The sequence below is a fragment of the Anoplopoma fimbria genome, chromosome 16 (genome assembly GCF_027596085.1).
Source record: "Anoplopoma fimbria isolate UVic2021 breed Golden Eagle Sablefish chromosome 16, Afim_UVic_2022, whole genome shotgun sequence".
NCBI classification, from domain to species: domain Eukaryota; kingdom Metazoa; phylum Chordata; class Actinopteri; order Perciformes; family Anoplopomatidae; genus Anoplopoma; species Anoplopoma fimbria.
Genome location: NC_072464.1, coordinates 19,776,368 through 19,800,348, shown reverse-complemented (window position 1 = coordinate 19,800,348; position 23,981 = coordinate 19,776,368). Strand labels below are relative to the sequence as shown.

Genomic DNA, 23,981 nt, shown 5'->3' with positions numbered 1-23,981 from the left:
AATGATTTCAATGTCATGAGAAGGAGTGTTTACACTGCTTCTTACATCAAGATACAGTAAGAAGACTTGTTTGAATATCTTACTTTAAAAGTCCTTTTGATTCCTTTTATTTTTAGAATTACTAAATGTTGTAGCCAGACATGACATATTTAGGTATTTTCAGAATTGGACCGTACATGTGGGCGTTTCTGCCTGTAGCGCCCCCAAAAGCACCATGGGATCATGCAAATTGAGGATTAAGGATTAAGATAATTGATTTGTGATTTTAAGAAAACAGACTTGTTATGTCGGCCTTTACACACATTTCTTGTGATCACAAGAAACTTCTCTGATCTTCTGTAAAAGAACATGAAACGCTGGATCCTTCACACCAAATAACAACATTAAGATGCCTGAAACGCCTCTCAGTTCTCCAACAAAAGACCTTATTAATACTTAATAATACATTAACTGAACCAGCAATAAGAAACCCCTAAATGCAAGGCCTATTGGGTAGAAAGAGATAGATTCAACTCAGAGAGCAGAACAAAACAAAGTCTCATACTCACTTACAGCTTCTGATTCTGCCCAATGAACTAAAGTCATAATAGAATATTAGCGAAACTACGATTTTTGTTCACATGCTCTGATTTGCTTGTGATTGATTGTTGTAAATCTAAAGGAAAAAAACTAAAAAAGGAGCCGAGTCAACTTTTCCCTTCTGGTTCCTCTTCTTCTTCCTCAGTCGGCGTAGTGCATGATGGACTCCACATAGTTTCCAGGGAAGAGGCCCGTGGTGGCGTTCATCACGCCTTCATACCACCCGTCCTCGTTCTTCTTGATGACGTAGATGATCGCTCCTTCCTGGAACGACAACTCGTCCTCCTTGTCGGCCGCGTAGTCGTAGATGGCCACCACTGGAGGGCGACAAACACAGCATAATATTATTTATAATAATCAATATGTTTAAGATATTTTGCCTTTATTTGATAGTGATAGTAAAGATATAGACAGAGAATGCCACGATTGAGAGAAGGGCGAGAGTTGAACCAGGTAAATTGGCAGTTATAAGGCGTCTATCTTTAAAGGAATAGCTCACACAAAGACAAGAAAAGTTTTCTATTTAATGGCATTTAGGAGAGCGGAGTCCCTGATGAAATGTTTGAGTCATGTTATTGATGATTATGTCTATCACTGTCACACAATGCAACACACACCTAAATGTAAGCCGGTAGTGTTCAGTGTACGCACCTTTCTCCTCGTAGCTTCTGGGGGCCCACGATGGGTCCTCCTCAGCGTACGGGTCGCAGTACTCCACTACCGCTGAGTCCTCCTCTTCATGGCCATCCTCCAATGGCTGAGGAGTAAGGAGGGGCTCCTCGGGCCCTGATTGGCTCTCTGCAGCCGGGTGAGGGGGAGGAGGGACGTCTGAGACTGGAGGTGAGAAAGAACATTATGCATTCAGAAACACACAGATGCTTTACATCTCAAACCTCCTAAACAATAGATTTAATAAAGTTAAAGCACAAAGGCAACCTGTGATGAAAATCAATTAAATCAATGTGATCCACAGACACACAAATATAAATAAAGCAGACATAGCCGTAGGTTATTCACAAGGTGACTAATGTAAGCACACATTTCTGTGATGCACGATTGAAAAAACCCGACTACTTACTGGTCTCCTGAACTCGAGCTACGAAACCCATCAGAGGAAGCTGAGGACTGAACTGGAGGAGGGAGGGGGCGGGGGGAGGCTGCCAACACACACATATCAAGGATCATTTACATATTTAGCTTCTTAATACACACATAATCAGCTTATTCTGAAATATTCAAGACTTGCAAATGAAAGTTAACACCCAACCTCAAAAAGGACCTGTCCACCTGCCACCAGTAACAGTCTGAACAGAACCAGTGTATCACAGGACCTACCTGGGCTTTGGTTGTAGTGGGGACCACCGTTGACCTGGTTCTCTGTTACGATTGGCTGACCGGTCACGGAGGGGGGGCGGCGGTATGGCAGTGACCCCCACCTGTTGAGCCTGCTGTCGGGGCTGAGGCCGGTTCATGCTGAAGAACTGAGGGACGATGGGACCTGAGACGGCACAGGGACGAGGTTAACAAGAGTAAAGAGGTTAAGAAATGGTACCTAGTATATTTGAAAAGAAAAGATTTAACCGCCCTTTTTGGCCGTTTGAACAGTTCAATTTTGAAAAGTGAGTCTGGAGCTAACAACACTTGAAATAAAACAACAGCACAACTTTAAGTTTAACCTTTTCTTTTTTTTTTTTTTACTGTAATTATCTCCCAGCCTGAATGCTTAAATACAGAAATAATAATAAAAAATGTTAAAGCACTCTGGAATCATCTCATGCCTCAAGGAGATAAAAACAACCAAATATAAAATAACATGTACATGTTGCACACTAACTGTTTTATTTAATCTGTGTTACTGCAATGCTACAGTGTAAAAGAAGTCTATATTTGACAGTGAACCAAAAAACACCCACAAAATGAAAAAGCAGGATGTAAAGATGAACAACCAGCCGAATGAATCAAGTTCTGACAGAATGAGTTTTAAGAAAACAACTGTGTGTTGAAGCTACAACCTGAAAATGAGATGAGCAGCAGAGGAAATGAAATGTTGATTCAAAATGTATCTGACGTACTGAAAAAATAGCTGCAGCCCACTGACTCTGCACACTTTGTTTTTACTTGCTCTCAATACTGGATGCCAGAATTATAAAGTTGGTCTCATTATAATCTATTGGTCTCATATGAATTAAAACATTTTTTGGGAGAATGTCACATCTGAAATTGACGTGATGTGATCCAAGTTAGATCGAGGAGAGACAAAAGATTTGATTAGAAAAATAATTGTTAGGTTTAGAGATTTGCCGACCTAGAACTGGATGTGAAATAAAATGATTGAACAATTAATAGGAAAATAAATCTGAGACCATTTGAAAAGCAATCCATCATATCAGTCATTTTTTTTAAAGCAAAGAGCCAATGATTTCCAATGTGATGATTTTCTGTTTTTCTGTTTTATATCCTTGAATATAAGCTGAATATCTTCGGGGGTTTTGTACAGTTGGTCGGACAACACAAAACATTTGAGGACATCACCTTAGGCTCAGCCTTTTCACACACTTTTACATTGCATAACCCTAAAAAATGAATTGATTAATAGAGAACATAATCACTAGAGTAATCAGTTTTTTTATAAAGTAACTTAAGTTGCAGCCCTAATAGTAACTTGACCCTGAAAGGAACATCACATCAGCACCAAACCAGTAAATATACACTCGCTAAAACTTTCACTTTTCCCAACAGAGAAAACACATGAATAGTTTCTTGATAAAAATAATGGCGGATGGAGGAAGGGAGAAAGCAGGCGATGGAGGTGGTGGTGTCGTTGGGAGAAACTTACCTTCGACAGGTGATGAGGGAGAGGAAGAGGAGGAGAGTGGAGGAGGAGGGGCAGGAGGAAGGGTAGGAGACGGCTCTCCGGGAGAAACAACCGATTGGACATCGGACGTGCTGGGGGCGGGGTTAGAGGCCGGGGAAGTGTCGGCGGGTGCGTTTGATTGTGGGTTTGGTTGAGGAGGTGAGTCGGTGTGTCGCGAAGATGAGTTTGGTAATAAGGGTGCGTTGGGTTGTGTTAAGGTTGTGGTGGAGGAAGAAGACGAGAAGGAGGACGGACTTGGGGAGGGGGAGGGAGAGGAGTTAGGAGCAGTGGAGGAAGAGCTGGCTGGTCCAGTAGTGGGAGAAACTTTATAGAAGAAGGGAGGAGGGAAGGAAAAGAGGGAGGAGATAATCAGGAAGGGAGTGAGAACCACAGCTTAACTGGAAATATCTCTATTAGCGGTTGCTATAAGATGTTCAAACATCAGGTGAATATAAAGACACTTTGCTGTTCAATTTAAAAATTGACATCGATTTCTATTCATACGACACATTTTGAGGAGTTAAAACAGAAAAGGATGGAGGAAACGAAGAAATAAGGAAGTTAGGGAATTAAATATCTTAATTAAGATTAGCCTCATGAAAACAGGTGTTCTGGTGTCTTATCAGAAACATAAATCAAACTCAAACATGCAACAAAACAATTATAACATACAATCCAACTAAAAGACAGAAATAACAAAAACAAAACAAAACAGGAAAAGAGGTTTATGAAATGAAAGGAAAGAAAGCAAAGATGTTGAGTGTAGTGCATGTGTGTGTTACCTGGGAAGGTGGAGGGTGGGGATGGCGTTGGCACGGCGATGGGAATACCCACGCTGCCGCTGCCACTGTTCTCCCTGCTGCTGCTCCGACTGCTGCTGCTGGGATGGCTGCCCCCACTGCTACCACTGCACACACACACACACACACACACACACACACACACACACACACACACACACACACACACACACACACACACACACACACACACACACACACACACACACACACACACACACACACACACACACACACACAGCAGGATGATGAATGTACAGTGGGAGATGTGAGTGTTCACATCTAGGACTTTGCTTACAGTTTAGGACAGACACCGTCTTGCAGAGAGCAAATTGCTATGCCTGCATTACAATTAGGAAGTTTGTCCGTTTTGCAGAATTATCTTCTAAATTGACAAACATCATACCGTTTGTGTAATTCATGGCAAACAGGATTATAAAATGATTTGTCTCTGGCTGTTGCCTATCATCCATATTTTTCCTGAAATAAGGTCCCATGAGGTAAACTGGAAGGGGAGGGACTTTGCCTCTCTATTGAGCTCGAGAAACAAAGTGAATGTCGCTGAACAATAACCAAATTTGACTTTTATGACAAGTTGACTCATTTTAAAAAGGACGAAAAGACACACAAGCAGATAATAAAGATCAATAAAGGAGAAATGAGGATGTTAGAAGCAGAAAGACAAACTGATAAAGACATTAAGAAAAGACAATGGAGAAAAACAGACAGAAAGGAAGTCAGCTGCCTGTAGAGAGTAAAAAGATAAAAGCAAAGCGATGGCTGCAAGAAAAGCAGCGGTGAGTCAAGTTAATGTCAGCAAAGAAGCAATGAAACAACGAAAAGCTGCAAACACACACTCTGATTGGCTGGAAGCTCCAGATCAGGACAGATAAAGGGAGTTATTGGATGGGAAAAAATATCTAGAACTGTCTGTCTTTTCCCATCCAGAGCACCAACAAGCCCACACAGTTACATAAGCTGCAGAGGAGAGAAAATAAAACTACAAACTGAAAAAAAAAATGAATGAGAAGAAAAACAGTTAGTTGATGCTGTGAGGATGAAAGCAGAAAGTTACTCCTCTTGGTTCAATCAGCAGTGATGAGTCACAAGCTTCTCCTCAATACGGAGCTGGAGGAGATGCTCAAAAGGAAAATGTGTTTGTAATAGATTGCCCATAAAGTTTTCTGAGAAGCAGCTCAGGCAAAATAAGTCAATTTAAAGTTAATAGAAAATACAATATTTTTTTATATTGAAAAATAAACATAGGTTTTTGCTTTCATTAATACTGTACCATATTTTCATGAGTGTTTTTCTTTGGTAAGCGAAGTAAGAAAGATTTTCTGAATCATTAATGATCAACTAGCCAGGGTTCACTGCAGTAATCATGTCAAATAGTTTAGTAAAGCAAAATACTGCATTGCAAACCAACCAAACTAAAGTAACACCCTGAGCATCACTGCTAATAAAACTACAGAGGAGTCACTGGACAGCAGCAGATTTTGCAAGGAAGCTTAGCAATGAAGTCAGAAGAAAGGTGAGAACTCGTCAGCAAAGATTTTAGAAAAACGCAACAGCAGATTGCTCTGATTATTATTTTTCTGCAATGTCACTTAAAATTTTCATTATCAACAACCCAAAGAGATGCCTGAGAGCACAGGTCCAAATCTTATTATCGTAACAACTTTTGTGCCTGAATGCTGAATATGAAGCTACAGATGGCATCTGGTTCGCTTAGCTTAGCATAAAGACTGTAACCAGGGGAAAACAGCTAGCCTAGCTCTGTCCAAAGGTAACAAAATCTGCTTGAACAACAAGTAAGACTGTTTCCTCCTGCCTGCAGTCTTTATGCGTCATAGTCAAAGGCACAGACATGAGAGGGGTATGTAACATGCATAAACAAAAGCATGCTGGGAAAGAAAGATGCACTGAGAGGAAGCATCTCTTTTTTAGCATTTTGTAGTATCATTATATTCAACACGTGTCAGTCTAGATTGGAATTTATCTGTTAATTTAATTAATTTGTGCAACTTCAACCAGACCTCATATTGCATTGAAGAGGGCCAAAATACAATCAGTGATCCCAAACAATTCTGAGTCTGGAATCCAAAACTAGACATACAGTTGTGTTGAATATCAGATTTTTTTGTTAATGAACTAGAAAGAGGCAAACATATTTAGAGCATAAAATAGAAAAAGCATTAGAGTAGAAGGGAAAGCTCGGAAATCCCTATTTGGCAGCCATGTTTACACACCGACCCGGCTACCTGTATGTTCGGGGTCGATGGTTGAGGGTGGCAGTGCGGCCCGGACTGGGAAGCTGTCCCACGGCCACATTGTTTCTGGTGGGACTGGAGACATAATCGTTGGGCACCACCGGGGGGCGCACTGGCTCCAGTGTCCTGTAGGGGGAGTTCTTCCTGTACATGTAAGGGGTGAGGGTGGAGACAGGGTTAATGGGGGAGATATTTCCGATGACAGAGTCCAGCGTATTGTTGCAAGAGCCTGGAACAAAACAATGTCATTTCATGTTAAACCAAAATGTGAGCTGAGGTTTGTTTTTAAATCAACTCCCAAATTTATTTTTGTCAAATCAGAAACATAAACTTCCAAAGTCTTATCCAGGCTTAAAACCTTTTTTTGGTTATTTCACATGAGCAATTTTACTCATTTCTGTTTGGTTGCCTTTTCTTCTCTCACTGGTTTAAAGTGGGGTAGTTGGAAAAAGGTGACGTCATATATATCTGTGCACCAATCAGAGTACAGCAACAATTCAATTAAAAGGTGATGACATTTGTGGGGTTATTTGAGTCAAATGTGAACAAACAACACAGTCCTGATAAAGAAGATTAATCATCTGAATTACTTATTGTTAAAACTATTAATAAAAAACAACAAAGTATGTTTTGACTCAGGTGACTTGATAGCCGCTTGTTTAGTAATGAATATTTAATGTTACAAAGGAAATACATGAAATCCAGTTTTTAGGAGCTTTGAATACCAAAAGAAGATACAGTTGATAAGAAAAGATGTTAAAAAAAACCTCATACAGACATGCCAAAATATTACCAAATAAAGATTTCAAAATAAAGGTATCAGTGTTTTGCAAGTTGGTTTCAGTTGAACACAATGTTCCTAGTAACTGCAGTTTAACGGACATTACTTTCACCACTTTATCTCCACTACTGTACTGAAGTACAATTATAAGATACTTGTACTGGAGTTCTTCCATTTTATGCTACTTTGTACTTCTACTCCACTACATCTCAGAGAGGAATATTGTACTTTTTACTGCACTACATCTATTCAGATTAATAATGAAAAATATAAATGATGTATTATTAGGTTAACTTTAACAACTTTTTTGTGAATGAAATGGCCACCCCTTATTAGGTTCCTACTTTAATTAGATTTATTCAAACATGTTAAGCCAGCTTTTTCATTAATGTAATTGTGGGTAAGGGGCCACAAGAGGGCGCTATAGCTCCAACATGCTGCAGCACAAGCTCAAAGAGCAGACAGCGTATTCTAGTATTAACTGTCAGTCATAATTAAATAAAACATGACTTTAAAAAGTCATGGATTTAAAAGGTAGCAGGGTACATTAATAAAACATCATGGTTCATATGTTATTAAAAAATAATTTCTGCATAAACTACGGGCTGGGATTTTGCCTCCTTGCTGTCCGAGAAGCAGAGAAATCAGTTAAGGTCATGTTTAAAAGGTCAGGATGTATTTTTAGAGAATTATGACTCCTCCAGCATCAAAAACTGTAGAGAATAAGGACAAATGAGCGTCATCAGAGAATAAAAACCAGACTGAAGACAAACAGAAGTAAGAATTTCTCCCAAAATGAACGCAAATAATGTCAGTTATTGCAGTAGAAAGAAGCAAAAGCATGGTTATAACTCTGCAATATGACCTGTAACACTTCAACTAGAGGAAGTCAAAATGTTGTGTGGCATTATATGCATACATTTTTTCATGTTCAATTATAAAGCAAGTGTGCAAAAAATTATTATACAAGAACCGATCAGTTAAAGAATGGCAAAAATAATGTGTAAGTGCGTTTCTGGGGTGTTGTTGTTGGAGTGTGTGTGTGTGTGTGTGTGAAGACAGAAGGGCTTGAGCTGTCGATAGCAGCGTGATGCCAACACACTGCTGTGTTTGAGGGACTTGGCTTCTTAACGGCAGCTTCAGTTCCAACAAAAATGGAGAGCTGCTTCTACTCTTTCCAACATATTCAAACACTTTCTCTTCTTATTCTATAAATAACTATTTTATTCCCATGTTTCATTCTCCTAAATCTGCATGTCTTACTTTGACAGCTTCAGCAGGATAACGCTTCTGCCACATAGTTAATGTTTATATTGTAGAGAAAACAGCCGGCTGATCAGCAGGTTACGTACAGGGAACCGGAAGGAACACACCAACAGGAAGGCTTAGGGGGCGCTTGACCAGCTGGCTACCTGGCTTCACACACTCAAAAGGCACATGCACGCACGACGGACACCCACCCACCCACACCCCACACCCACACCCACACCCACACACACCCACACACTAATATAACATGTATTGTAAGTGCTGTATTAAGTTTTTTTAAGCTGTAATGATTTGATGCTCAAACAAAGGAATTATTAAATAAATTGTTTACTTGCTATAATAGTTTAGAGCTTGCCTCGATCTCTTTTGGCATTATTGAACTTTAGGTTTATAATTTAAGTTTAAGTTTCTGAAATATGCCACAAAAATATGAGATGTAAAACTCTTTAAAGGAATTGCCAGGCAATCACACGGTGATGACAAGACTTCAAGAGGTCCCTCTGATCGGCAAAATAGTGCGGTAAATATATAAAATAGAGGTGCTGGTAGGTGGTGATTGTGTTACCTTTGGATAAACAGCCAGGCTAGCTATTTCCCCTTGTTTCAAGCCTTTATGCTAAGCTAAGGCTCTTGGACTCCTTAACTCATCTTCCACCCTCCAGTATATAACATAGTTTTGCTTATTTTTTGTGAGTTTTTATGTAGCATATGGGACTAAAAACTTTGGTTCCACAACCCTGTGTTGTACAATGTCAATAAATTAACCTTGTAACCTAAGCTAACGGGCAACTGGCTCAGAGGAGAGAGTGTGAAGAGTGAAGAAGACAGAGAGACGGGTTAGAGAGGAGGAGGAAGGTGAGATGAAGGAGAAGAATGAAGGATGAGAGAGAAGATGAGATTTAACAGAAAGGGAAACGATTGAGAGAGGAAGCAAAAAAGGAGATAAAGATAAGTAGAGGAAAGGAGGAAGAGATACAGCTGGGTGACCTAGATGTTTGAGAACACAACAAGCTTTCACAACGCATGACGTTACTCCTCTTCCTCTGAGCACTACGTTTCAGTGTGTGTGTGTGTGTGTGTGTGTGTGTGTGTGTGAGAGAGTGTGATGTCATCCCCCTCTGCCGGGTCTAATCTGTAATAAACTCGCCGCAGGAACCCCTGTCCTCCCACAAGAGACACACACACACCCACCCACTGCAGCACACCACTTATTTCCACGTCAGCTCAAACAACGACACATCTGTGATTCTGTGAAGGAGGATTTGTGTCTGGATAAGATTCCATTTGCATTTTAAATACAACTATTCATACAAAATGCCACAATATGCAGACGTCTTTCACACATTCAGGACAAATATTAACAGAACAGAGAATTGCAATCACTTAGAAATAAAACCATGAACACAGAAGAACAAATTACAAAAGATGAGTAAATGTCAGAGAGAGAGAGAGAGAGAGGGTGTGTGTTGTAATGTGTGAATGTCTACATGTGTGAGTGTGTATGTGAGGCTGGGTACACACCCTAAGATTCCCTTGCCTGCCCTCGGTGGGCTGGGCGGTTTCTGGGTGGGGGGTTGGACCGGGACAGGCCCACTCCTAGTTTCATGTTCTGCTGGCCGTTCACCTGCGGAAAAATACATTTATGAACATGATAATAATGTCTTTCAAACTACCACATAGGTTTATTTCTTTCTTTTTTTTTTAACTTTTTTTGTAATGAGCAGAAATACTAAAAGTTGGACTGCTGAGAGACCAACGACGTTGCTGTGTGTAGGTTTTAACTGTCAACTGATCTAGTTGTTGACACCTAGTAAATATGAGGCCGGTTCTGATAAATGATAGAACCTGACCAATACTTTAGCATGGTCAATAACTAACACAAAATACCGACCAAAATATTCCAGGAACTATGGAATCAGGGAGAACTAAACTAAAAGAATCATGGAGATTATGCACGTTGACCTTTTGTGTCTGTACCAGCTTGTGTAGTATAGAAGTACAAATGCTAGTTAATGATGTGCTAAAGTATTCTGCTCATTTTAGCTCCACAGTTAAGTAGAAATGTATCTCTCGGGGCTATGAATATCACTATTACATAATGTTCAACCAGCTAGCTCAAAAAAACCAGCCTGGAGCAGAGCTGGTTAGTTGACGGACTAACCCACAGGCCAACGCTGTGCTGTGATTGGCCAGTCTGCGTTCCAGGGTGTCAATTAGACCAATTACAGATTAAAAGAACAACAGTAATAATTGAGGCACAATTTTCACTAATGAGGAAATACAGATTCTGTTTTTTGGGGGGGGATTTACTTTCTCTTTTTGAGTGGGTATGTTACAAAAGAATAAAAAGGGCACATGCACAGGAGGGAAAACTGACAGAAGTAGAAGATAATCAGCTGAGTGTTTAATGGTTATTTCTGATAAAAAAGTAAAATAAATCAATTTTCTCCATCTTTCCTGTTCTTACACAAAAACATTACTAAGTAGCAGTGATAACACACTGTTACCTAGCAACCAACTTGATGAATCATTCCCTTTGTTTGTCACTGGCATTTATTTATGTATCTTTACTTTAATTGACCTCCCTCAGTTATACATAAGATCTATTGTCCTGGTTTTATGTACAGATGTGATGTGCAGCCTTACCTTGAACCTCAACAACCACTTAATGCATCAAAGAAAGCAAGTAGAACAGGAGGAAGAAGAGGGGAGAAAAAAGTTGTCTAGAGGTTAGTGTCTCTGCAACAGCATCATGCAAACATTAAAACAGGATGCAGAAATAGCATCCCAGAAAGACAGACACAGATAAAGATGAAGAACAGGCAGACTGTATCTAAACTCTATAAGGTACTATTTAGTGACACTAAAGGTGTGACTTTCACAACACTGAAAAAATCTATAATTTTAAATTGAATCATTATTATTTTCATTATTATTCCCACCTTGACTCCATGTCCAATGTCATCTAGCACGTTGTAGTCGATGGGCTTCCTGATGTAGCGCACTGGCCTCTCTGGATTGGGCGGAGCAACTATTTTATGTGAGCGGGTCGTGTTCTTGTTGGTGGTCAAGATGCCGATCTCCCGCCTCGCCACCTTCTCTTTGTGGATGTCAACGGTCTGAAAAAGAAAGGATGGCTAATTTACATGCCTGGCTTAAATAAAATACACAGAGAAAATCATAATACGTGATTAAATCATGAGATGGTTCAGTCTGAATTAAAGTGGAGGACAGACTCACTGAAGCTGTTATTCATCCAGTCAGAAATGAAGTTTGATATAACAATGATATTCTTAAGGATTATAACTTTAACATAAACACGTTTCTTTGATTAATGAACCTGCTAGTTTGTTGAAATAAATATAGCTTTGATCAAATAAAAAGAAAGTAAGCTGTTAAGTGTTACTTCTGTATTGGAAAATTAAATCTTTAAGGAGCTCAAACTGCATCCAAACTATATATTTCATTGAGCTTTAAGTTTTTCTCTCTATAGTACAGTTTGCGGCCAAGATTATGGCCGTATAAATGATGACATTTTGGTACGAATTGTTTGAATGGTTTCTTTGTATTGATGTATTTTATTTCTGCTCCCCAGTTCTGAGTGACACAGCTCTGATTCCCTCTTGATAAGAGCTTGTTGTGCCATTAAAGTAAAGTTCAATACCAGCTTTTATAAAGAAATGGGCTGCAATTAACTTTCACCTTCATTATTGTGAATATATTGCTTCTTACGGTTTCATATTGTCTATTAAAAAAGGCTGTGAAGTTTCAAGAGCCCAATCATTCCCAGTAGTGATGTCTTTCTTTGTCTTTCAAACAGTCCAAACCCCCTAAATGTATTCACTGTGAGAACAGAGAGAGAGAGAGCGAGAGAGAGAGAGAGAGAGAGAGAGAGAGCGAGAGAGAGAGAGAGAGAGAGAGTTCATCCTCACATTTCACACCGATTCTGTGCCCTCACACTGCAGATATTTTTGGTGTTATGCACTTTAATATGTATGAAAACCTGTTTTCGAAGTCTCGAGTCAGAACAAGTGTTAATTGCATTCTGATTGGTGCATTATAAGGAAATTAGAAGTGGGGGAAAAACTGATTCATGTAAGAATCAAGATACTTTTCCTCTAAGATTTTGTGTCGATTCTCAACTTCCAAAAAAACATTTTTTAAAAGGTTTTTTTTCTACAAAACATCCTAGATATTTCTATCGATGGACAGTAATTCTGCACACAGTGTCAACAAATCTTCTAAATTCAAATCTATATTTGCATTGTTAAAAACAAAAGCCAAAGCCAAATATGAAAATGAATATCGATTGTGAAAGAAAAAGTACTAGCATTCACACTAGTTACATGTTATTCTTATTGTTTGTATATCTTGAACTTGTTACTCTTGAGTCACTGAGAATGGATAAATACTTTTTTAGTAAAATGAGTGTAGTTGTGCCGGTTTAGCATGAATACATTTTCCTTTGCCTTTTGTATGTTTACATATTGCAATCAGTTGATATAACCTTTCTTCTTTATCTTCAAATATAAAACCTCCATAATCTGATACACACATAAGTGTGTTTTCATAGCATAATTTGCCACACCACATGTGTTAGCACACAGCAGACTGAAATCAGCACCCATTTGTACTGAATGGAGAATCGATCTCAAATCTGGAATCGTTTTGAATCGAGAATTGATTTTGAATCTATCGATCAAGATGAAATCCATTTGTGAGATACTGAAAGATTCCAACTATCTAAGATACATGCCTGCAAACTCAAGTGGGTTTAGAGAGGGGACAGTTCTGAAACAGTCAACATCATGAGGGTTTTTCATTCAAAGCAGGGAATTTCACCAAGAGGCAACTCATTTTCAGCTGTGAATATATCTATATACGATAGTAGTTTGTTATAATTAAAAATCATTACACAGAGGAATTCTAACATGGATTGGAGGCAATGTGGCCTCTAGGTTCCGTTTATAAATAAGAAATTAAACATTTAAACACATGCGTTTGGACATATCCTACAGACACATATGTTTATCTGTATCCCCTTCATCTACACATAGTTGGCTGATTTCTAATGCATACAGATGCTAAATGGATTATATAAGCTCAACTCAGTTATATTCTGTATGAGAGGGAGCCTCATGGCACCAAAACGTTCGCCTACAGAACAGATGTGACTGTGTCAAACTGAACTGAAAGCAGTAATTATGACGTGTAATCACAGTCCTGGCCTGACATAACAGAGAGAAGCATCTCATTATTTCTGCGTGCAGAGTTTATTCTCATTATACTGAATATTCAGAGGTCTGAGGAGGAGAATGGATCCTCTGTACCACTGAAAACTACAGTTTTATTCCTTTACGTACTTGCTACTCTACAAAGAGACTGTTGTTAATTTCAATGTTTAATGAATGAAAATTCGTCTTTTCCTTCAGTTGGTGTTAAATAATGAATCTCAACACAGAGTGCACTGAGCAACGTGTCGGCTAACTTTATGTGGATGATGCATGAGTTGTTCTAGGAATATGAATGCAGTGTTATTAACGTACACTCGTGAGAAAATATTTGAGAGAGCACAAAACTAGATCGTTGGTCGTCGATACACAGTATGGGGAGATGTGTGGGAGTGTTGTGTAAGCCTCATCTGACAACTGGTGATGCTTCACACCTACAGATGGTTTTATTTGTCTGACCAGCTGACAAACATGAAGAAGAGTGTGGTTTCTCTTTTTGTCTTCCTAGACTGTATCCTTTAACGCACTGAAGTAAACTGTAATTTTAGCAACCTGATACTTAAGATGTCAGTCTAAATGTACTCAATTATCTGTATGCTTAAATGCAAACCATTGTCCAGGTTTGGACTCTTATTCTGGTTTTTTATTATATTTGTTTACATGAAACGTTGAGAAACCTGCTTATTCATCTGTCTCTAGACATGATTCAAACAGTATCTACAATTTAAAACTGTCTATCTCAAAGCAAAAGTGTTTTTGACTCCACATCCATATGACATTTTTCAGATTGCAAATGCTGTGATTTGAATTCTAGCTTACATAATTGAATGCCACTGAAATAAATTTTTACCCAGTGACCATTGATTTCACTGGCTATAAAAGACAGCAGTCACAAGCAGATTTATTCAGCTATAGCTCATTAACACCGACGCTGGCAGAGTAATAATTCAGTTCACAACCCCTATGAAATACATACATACATACATACATACAACTCTCAGGTGTGCAGAACTCAGAGTGGGAAACTATAAATACATATTTCTGCACTCTAGCCACTTTTTCGCTCTTAATTTACATCTGCAGTTTATTACTGTTGCATGCTTTGGGATTTTGTAAGTGCAATATCCTCCTGAGATGAATTCTTGGCTGCTACACTTTGCATGATGCAGTGAAGAGAGCAGCGTCGACATAGCGGAGAACATAAGAGAGACTGCATGCATACATGATTACATATTGTGTGTGCTTTCACCCATGAGTACTATTAGTTTGAATACCAGACCTACACTGTGTCCATGATAATGACTCATGCATGCTGACGGACAGAATGGAGTTGCTATTGAGTTGTTTATCAATAACACAATACTCTTCAGCATCAGTGGGCCTGGTGACACCTGGGTTAGGTGATCAAGGCAATGTGGGTGGGTGAAATTAAAATGTTCTATGGATGCAGTATGCCCAAGTGAGAATTTGGGTATAAAAATAAATACAAATGAACCAAGCTGACCGCACAGGGTCCTTTTGTATTCCCACCAGACCTGTGAAATGTGGTTGACGGAGCTTTCCATGCGGCGGAGCTGCGAGGCCTGGATGTCCAGCATCTGCAGCACGTTGTTGGCCAGCGTGTTGATGAGGTAGGCGACGCTGGCCAGAGACTGGGTGGTGTAGCTCTTTGTCTCCTCCAGCGCTCGCTCCTTGTCTGCTGACTGCAGGGAGAGGGGAGACAGATTTAGGACAGGGGTCGCACCAGTGGCGCCATTTTATTCTCAAGACGCAGATGAAAACGGTTGTGGCAGATAATCTATACAAGGGATGAGGTATCCAACGTGTGAGCAAAATGGAGATACAGCATGCTACTTGCCTTTTTTCTTAAGATTATTGTTGTCTTTTTGTTTTTCACGACAACATTGGATATATGGGGTTACCCATATTCTCCTGGGAACTCTACTACACCTACAATAAATTAAAAAGATAAGAATTTCTAGGACAAATATTTTAATTTGGTGGCTGCTTTTAAGTAATAACACATTTCTTTATTCTTTTATTGTGATCTTTTACAGTTTTTCTTTGATGCTTAATTTCTTTATTTCTATAAAATGAGACGTTAATTGGTGCGGCCTTAGATTTTGCCATTCAGTAAAACATGAAACAGTACCTTAATTTTCCTGCACACATAATAGCACTTATATATATATAAATAAAAGTATTAGTGTTTCATAGAACATGAATTTACTCACAGTGAGGAAAAAGGACTCAAGAAGAGACAAATGCACATTAATTAACTAGCCCTAATTCATCCTCTTTAATGTCTTAATCAAGATGACAGACAGCATGATATCCATGTATGGCTAAAGGAAAAACAATCACAACGGCAAAATGATCTGCAAATGAGCATCTGCACGCGTGTAACCAAATGTGTCAGTTATTTTTTGTGTGTGTGCAACATGTACACTGTATGAGTACAGAATACAGCAGGGACAGTAGAAAAAGACACACTGATATATAGTGTGTGTGTGCTGAAGCATGATGTAGGTCAGGTCTAACTCATTCATGCCCGAGGTTGACAAGAAACACACTGACACCAATGTGTGTCTAACACACACACACACACACACACACACACACACACACACACACACACACACACACACACACACACACACACACACACACACACACACACACACACACACACAATACCAAAGTTCTATATTTTCTCAAATAGTGTCTTTAACACTAAAATAAAATTCACGTCATTAGACAAAACTATGATCAATTAAATTTTCAATTATTCGCCTCAATACAACATGAGACATCCTCTGTCCTTGGACCCTTGCATCAGATAAAGAAAAAACGAGTAGTAGTATATAGTATGTAAATATATAAAGTGGCCTCAAACCCACAACTCCATGGAAAAGGAGGACGAGGGAGAAATTACTAAATTAGGCTAAAGCTCAAACACTCTCTATTGAAAATGCAAACAAAGATTCAAACACAGTCTAAGGGTGTAACGGCTCTGAAACAAAGACCCAAACCGAAACACAAACGTCCACGGTCACGTGTCCAATTCTGTCTTCCGTGCTGCGGTCTCTTGCTATTTTTACACTGTGGTATTACAACTTACTGAAGTAAAAGATCTGAATCTTTCACCACTGCCCACCTCTCAAGTGTAGATATATTTTTAAAGAGGTAGACTTCATATATAGTGAGCAGGGCCACACTGTACCTTAACTAGGGCTATAACTCTTTTCTGTCCAGTCTTATTTCCCCGTTTAATCTCTCTTTCCCTTCCACTACTCCCGCTCTTTATCACATCATCCTCATTACATCTCTTATTTTCTCTCTCTCTCTCCCATCAGCCATCTGATGTCCTATTAGTGGTGACCTAGTTGGAGGGCTGCCTCCTCTGGCCTGAGGACAGGGCAGAGCATCAGACACACACAGACACAAATTTGAGGGTTTTTTCTTCTCAATTCCAGCTAAATGTATGAGGTTTATATACATGACTGAGATCAGATCTACATAGAATCATATGCACGCTCTGATTCCTCTGACCTCTTTTTCAATGCAGATAAACTTTAATGTTTACGTTCCTGCTGCTGATTTGGCTTGGGGGGGTTAAACAGAATTATGCTATACTTGAGTATTTAGCGATCATAAATACAGACGCTGTTCTTTTTAGGATGCTGTATTGATTGATTGATGTATTGTAGTGCAAAGCAGGACCCACCAGAAGTTGGTCTATACCGTGTAACAGGCAGCTGAGCTCAGAAAGATGGTAACTGTTATTGGGGTTAGTTTTCAGCCCACTGATGCGTAGGTAGCATTGGTTCCCGCTCTGTGTGTGTGGCATAACATTAGCAAAAGTATGGTCGAGAGACAGACAGAGAGAGAGAGCGAGAGGCTATTTGTTGGTGAATAAATGCTACAACTCCTGTACAGGCTCTTAAAATGGACTAGCTATTTTCAATTTAGTTAAGAGCCACTTCTCTGAGTATTGCTCAGCACTTTGAATTAAAGTCAAATTATCAAACCGCCTAACAACATCAACATGGGAAGAGCCTAAAACTGACCAAAGGTGTGGATGCAAATTATAGTCATATGTTGAGCAATTATCATATTTTCACAAATAATCTAAAAGGAAAAAAAAAATACAGTTTAATCTCATAAAAACAGAATAACTTTCTTTCGCATTTCAATTTAGCTAAATAATAATTTTACATTAGAGTCAAATTAAATTTGTTCATTCATTTATTCAGCTTGTTTTAGACTCATATTTGATCAAAACTGTAATTACCTAAAAGGAGAATTTTAAATTACATTCATTTTGAGTGTAGTAGTACCTTAGTTTAGTCATTTATCTTTTTAAGTTCCTGTCAAATGATCTACTCAGATGCTGTAAAAACAACACAAACATTTCTGGCAAACCAAATTCGAAAAGCGGACAGATCATACTGGCAGAAGTACTCGGTTTAAAGTGGAGTGTTCACATGCTGGTGAGAAGCTCTGACATCTGAGAGTCAGAGTTGCATTAATGTATGTTGTAGATGGAAATTCAAGATATGTCCAAAGCAGAGGGATACAGATCAAAGCTTTAGGAGTAGCCAAGTAAGTGAACCTTGGGTTTAGATATGTATTTTCAACATCAAAAAAAGAACCTCAATGCTCAAACAAACATGGATGTTTTGATAAAGGTTGTTTTAGATTTTCCTTTTATGCATCTTTGTCAAAACACAATAATGTAAAAATAGTTTTAACAACCATGTATTTGAATGTAAAAACTGGCTGGGAAAAAATTGAGGCTTGAAAAAAAATATTGGTGGCTGAGGTACATACAGACATGTGTGTGTGTGTGTGTGTGTGTGTGTGTGTGTGTGTGTGTGTGTGTGTGTGTGTGTGTGTGTGTGTGTGTGTGTGTGTAATCTACATCTGCAAATTACAGCCATGTCTGTCACACAGCCTCTACTTACGGACCATGTGCACACGACGACCATGTGCTGTGTGTGTTGTGTGTGTTGTGTGTGTGTGTGTGTGTGTGTGTGTGTGTGTGTGTGTGTGTGTGTGTGTTATAGTAAGATACACCTCATAACTCTTTATAAGTGCTATTCTCTTTGGCTGTGAACCAGTTCTATCCAAGTCCCAATGCAATGCTGAACACACACACACACACACACACACACACACACACACACACACACACACACACACACACACACACACACACACACACACACACACACACACACACACACACACACACACACACACACACACACACACACACACACACACACACACACGTCCCTGTTTTTACCTTACAAGGACAGGTCCCTTATGTGCTACAGAAGGTGTTTAAACTTCTAATACAGATGAAGCAAGCTTACATTTTAACACATAATTACCTTGCATATAACAGCTAACTCTCTAATTGAAATGAAGCGTTTAAATAGAGACTGCCGAGCTGTGAATCTCACATGTGACTGAGGAGACAACAATGAGACCAGTTCAAACACAAGGGCTGAGCAAGACGCCTTCAATTTGCCATAAACCAACATGATGAATGTCTCATTGACCTTTTGTGTTTGTAAATGCATTTATTCAAACTGGCTGTCATTTTGAAGCCTTACCCCTTTAGTGCACCCAAGAAAATCATGAATCTCTAAACGACTGAATTTAACAGATCATTTAAATCCTTCAGACAGACTGTCAACTAGTCAGAATCACACATTTTCCTGAGATGGGTTTAAAATCTGTACGGCATACAACACCCTCTGTTCTTGGACAATTATTTAAGATAAGGAAAAAACTACCGCCCAATAAAAACCTTTAACAGGGAAAGAATGGAAGAAACCTCTGAAAAGTATCAGGGGGGGATCAATCTCCAGACGGACAGACGGGAAATAGATTTTGCACGACCAGAGTAGATCAACAAGTAAAATAACAGTATAGACATTTAGAATGTATGTTAAAATGTGAAGCCATCATGTGATCTGCTCAGGTTTAAGACTGCCAAGCTTCTGAGAACAAACTCGTCCTCCCAAAACGCCCCCGCAGGAGCTGTTCCTGGCACCAGCACTGAAGGTGGAGGCTGATACTCCTTCAACTGGAAAACCAATCGCCATGGTTTCCAAGCTAAAACACACACATACACACACATACACACGGCCAGTTTACTTGCCCAGCCTCCTGCAGTGGTACCATGTGTTTTCAATGAGCACCAGGAGGTCAAGTTACATTATGACTACCTCTGCTGACAGCTAACTAGTACCAGCTGTGGAGGACCCAGAAGGGCGGGGGGGTTAAATTGAAGTTTTTTTGAAAAATGTATGTTGATTAGGCTGATGGATGCAGAGTTTTATCTAATTTTCCCACTTTAGTTCCCTCAGTTCAACTTCATGGCAGTTTTAATTGAAAGTTTGCTATATATATATATTTACAGTTTACAAACCTACGAGATGTGGGTGGTGTTTTATTGGACAACCTGGGTTCTTGCCATAAGTCCGTTACATGTTTCCTTTTATACAATGCCAGGTAGGGCTGGCTTTTTTATAATTTTAATCAAGAACTCAACTTTTGTTTAATGTGGGAAAAACGTAAATAAACGTTTTGTGCACATTTCAACAATTTGATTTTCACTACGTGAACATCCGATGCCTTAGTACTGATATTGTATTATTGGTATAAACAATATCATTAATCGTATAATGATGAGCAGCTGCCCGGCATTAAGTTAATCTAGATTTATCCAATCCTGACAGTGTCTGATAGCCCAAGAGGGGGCCACACAGGGCTTAACATGGGTTAACGCTGAATCCAAATATTTAGTCCATAAAACAAGATCAAAAGATCAACGGTTGGATTATGTAATAGCTCATCTGCTGGCAGCGGGAATGTAGGCCATCCAGTGGGCACCGAGTTAGCCCTGTTAGGCCCCATTTGGGTATGTAGTATGAACAGGCTAATGAACTAGAAAATAATCTTTTTATTCAGAAAGATGTGGTGTGATGCTGATAGGAGAATGTTGTTACTCACATAGAAAAAATAGTGTTATTTCAGGAAAAGAGAAAAAAGGAAATGTGAAAGTTTCTTCCTTCCTTGCCCTCTTCAGCTCTTCCTTCCTTATTTTCCTTCCTGTTTCCTTCTTTCTCTCTAACTGTTTGGAGTTATTTCAGTAAGAGAGAAAGAAGGAAATGTGAAAGGACATAACAAAGGAACAGTTAAAGGGAGCAAGGAAGGAAGAAACTTTAAAGAGGAAAAAAATTGACATTTTGGGAGACGGGAACAAGCAAAAATAAGCTAACGATACAGTAAAAGGAAAAGGGTGAAATGAGAAAACAATAAAAATAAAAAAAATGGGGAGAAATCATTCCCTAATTATAGCAGATTATTATCAGGCAGACTGTTAGTGCAGCTTGTCTTGTTGATTGACTGCTGCAGAAATGTGATGAAGATAAAATCTGGCGATGAACAGGTGTTATTTTAAAGCCGACTGAGGAGGAACAGTTGTCCATAACAGTCTTTGTTGCCCATGCGCGCGCACACACACACACACACACACACACACACACACACACACACACACACACACACACACACAGTCTCCACTAACAGACCACAGAGACGGATGTCAGCCCAGTATGCAGATATCTATCTTAAAATGTAAAGAATATAATATACAGAGAGCTGATAAAGATTCTAGTCGATCAGCAGGAAATGAACGTGGAACTTTTACAATAATCGATTAATGGCTTATTACAATATAATATAATACTAATATAACATGACTTGCTGCTTTTTCTTTTTCCAACAAGATAATAAACTGAATATCTTTGGGTTTTCTGACGTGTTGAACTTGAATCCAGAAAATGATCGTCCACTTGGTTACTGTGGATCTCGTGGCTGGTATTTACCAACCTGGTGACCAATTGTAAGGCAACGTCCAGGTGATAAACACAGACAGTTTGTTTATTTCAGTATTTATTGGGGATTCCCATTAGCTTTTACGAGGAAAAAACAAACTTAATCTACAACAACTTTATGTTATTATAAGGGGACAACATTGAGCACAAGATCTCCCTGCAATGAAATGATTATAAGTAATAAGCACAACACCACCAGGCCAACACAGCATTGTTTTGAGAGTTGTAACTGGGCCATCCTTTCCCCACACCAGACTCCCATTGAAACTTCTCCATGTGATGGTTCCCTGCTTGTCTGCATCACTCCCTCATCTTGGAAAAGATTTGTGAAGACATTTTTTAAAACAAACACAAATTGCTCTTCCATTCGGCATGCATGCAAAACACCAATTAAAACAATTTTGATTGTGAATAACCTAATTAAGCATTGCATTCCTGCAGTCAAACCAATAAAAAAAAGTTGAATATCCATAAAAGCAGAGGTGTTTGTCTGAATGTTTTGCAGCCGAATTGACTTTAAAGTTCATGTTGTTCAACCACATTAAAGTTTTTTGTTTCTTTTAATGAATTCTGCATGCTTTGCATCTTTCATATAAAACCTTACAGTCACATAAGGGAGTCTGGTGCTGTCACTCCATCACTCCACCCACTCCCTGCAGAACATTACCCCACAATTTACCCTTTTTATCTCCACACACACACAGCTGGTGTTTTAATACTAACATGTACCTGGACATAGTTGCTTTCGCAGTACTCTGCTACTCTTTCCAGGTTGGTGAAACTGTCCAGTAAAGATCTCCGTCCTGCAGGAATTTCCTCCTCCAGCAGCATTTGCAGCTCCGCCATCTTTGCATGCTTTTACTACTGACGGCCGCTGACTGGATGCATCCCGGTGCCTTCAAGGAATGTGGGCAATTTCACAACTGTACCCCCAGAAAAACATGCATTTGGGTTTTTTTTTCTATGAGATGTGGATTTAAATGGAAGAGGATCATGCCAATTAGTATATTATCATCAATGTGTGCAGTAATAAAGAGACACAGCAAATTAGAGTAGTCCTATCTCATTTTCATCCTGCAGTTTTCTGTTGACAAAGTTCACTTGAACGCTCCATTAAAGTGATGGAGTTAAATATACCTGGAGATAATTTGCTTTTTCAATAAGGAATTCAACAAGTGTGTCTTTATTACTGCACAAATTGATGATCATAGGTAAATGGTGTGAGCTAAATAGACTGCATTTAGGCAGAGACAAAGTTGATGTCAAACTAGTGCAGTACAGAAGCATGAAAATAAAATACTACATTTAAGTAAGAACCTCAAAAAATGATCTCCAGGTATCTAATTATTACATATATTTAACTCCATCACTTTAATGGAGCGTTCAAGTGAACTTTGTCAACAGAAAACTGCAGGATGAAAATGAGATAGGACTACTCCATTGATAAGCTTGACAATTTTAAGCTTGAATTTTGAAAATTGTCCAGATTATCAATGGAGTAGTCCTATCTCATTTACATCCTGTTTTCTGTTGATTTTTTTTCTATGAGATGTGGATTTAAATGGAAGAGGATCATGCCAATTAGTATATTATCATCAATGTGTGCAGTAATAAAGAGACACAGCAAATTAGAGTAGTCCTATCTCATTTTCATCCTGCAGTTTTCTGTTGACAAAGTTCACTTGAACGCTCCATTAAAGTGATGGAGTTAAATATACCTGGAGATAATTTGCTTTTTCAATAAGGAATTCAACAAGTGTTGCTTGTGAAGCTATAATTAAATCAATGGGCAATGGGAGAAATACCTGAACCTAATTTTTTGAGGTTCTTACTTAAATGTAGTATTTCCTTTTCATGCTACTTTATACTTTATACTTTATACTTTGTATTGTACTGCACTACATTTAAACATAGTTTGACATCAACTTTGTGTGAGTGAGAGTGTTGAAGTGTCCTTGAGCAAGACACTGAACCCCTAACCACCCCTGTTGAGCAGGTTGGCACCTTGCATGGCAGCCTCTGCCTAAATGCAGTCCATTTAGCTCATACCATTTACCTATGAAAATGATTTAAATACATCTTCCACCACTGAAAATTGTCAAGATTATCAATGGAGTAGTCCTATCTCATTTACATCCTGCAGTTGTCTGTTGACAAAGTTCACTTGAACGCTCCATTAAAGTGATGGAGTTAAATATACCTGGAGATAATTTGCTTTTTCAATAAGGAATTCAACAAGTGTCTCTTTATTACTGCACAAATTGATGATAATGTGCTA

At 38.9% G+C, this 23,981-nt stretch overlaps 1 pseudogene; it reads right to left on the bottom strand.

Annotated features, from left to right (window-relative positions):
* Window positions 1-720: 720 nt before the first annotated feature.
* LOC129105077 (abl interactor 2-like) lies at window positions 721-22,549 on the bottom strand (annotated as a pseudogene).
* Between the last annotated feature and the right edge of the window lie 1,432 nt (window positions 22,550-23,981).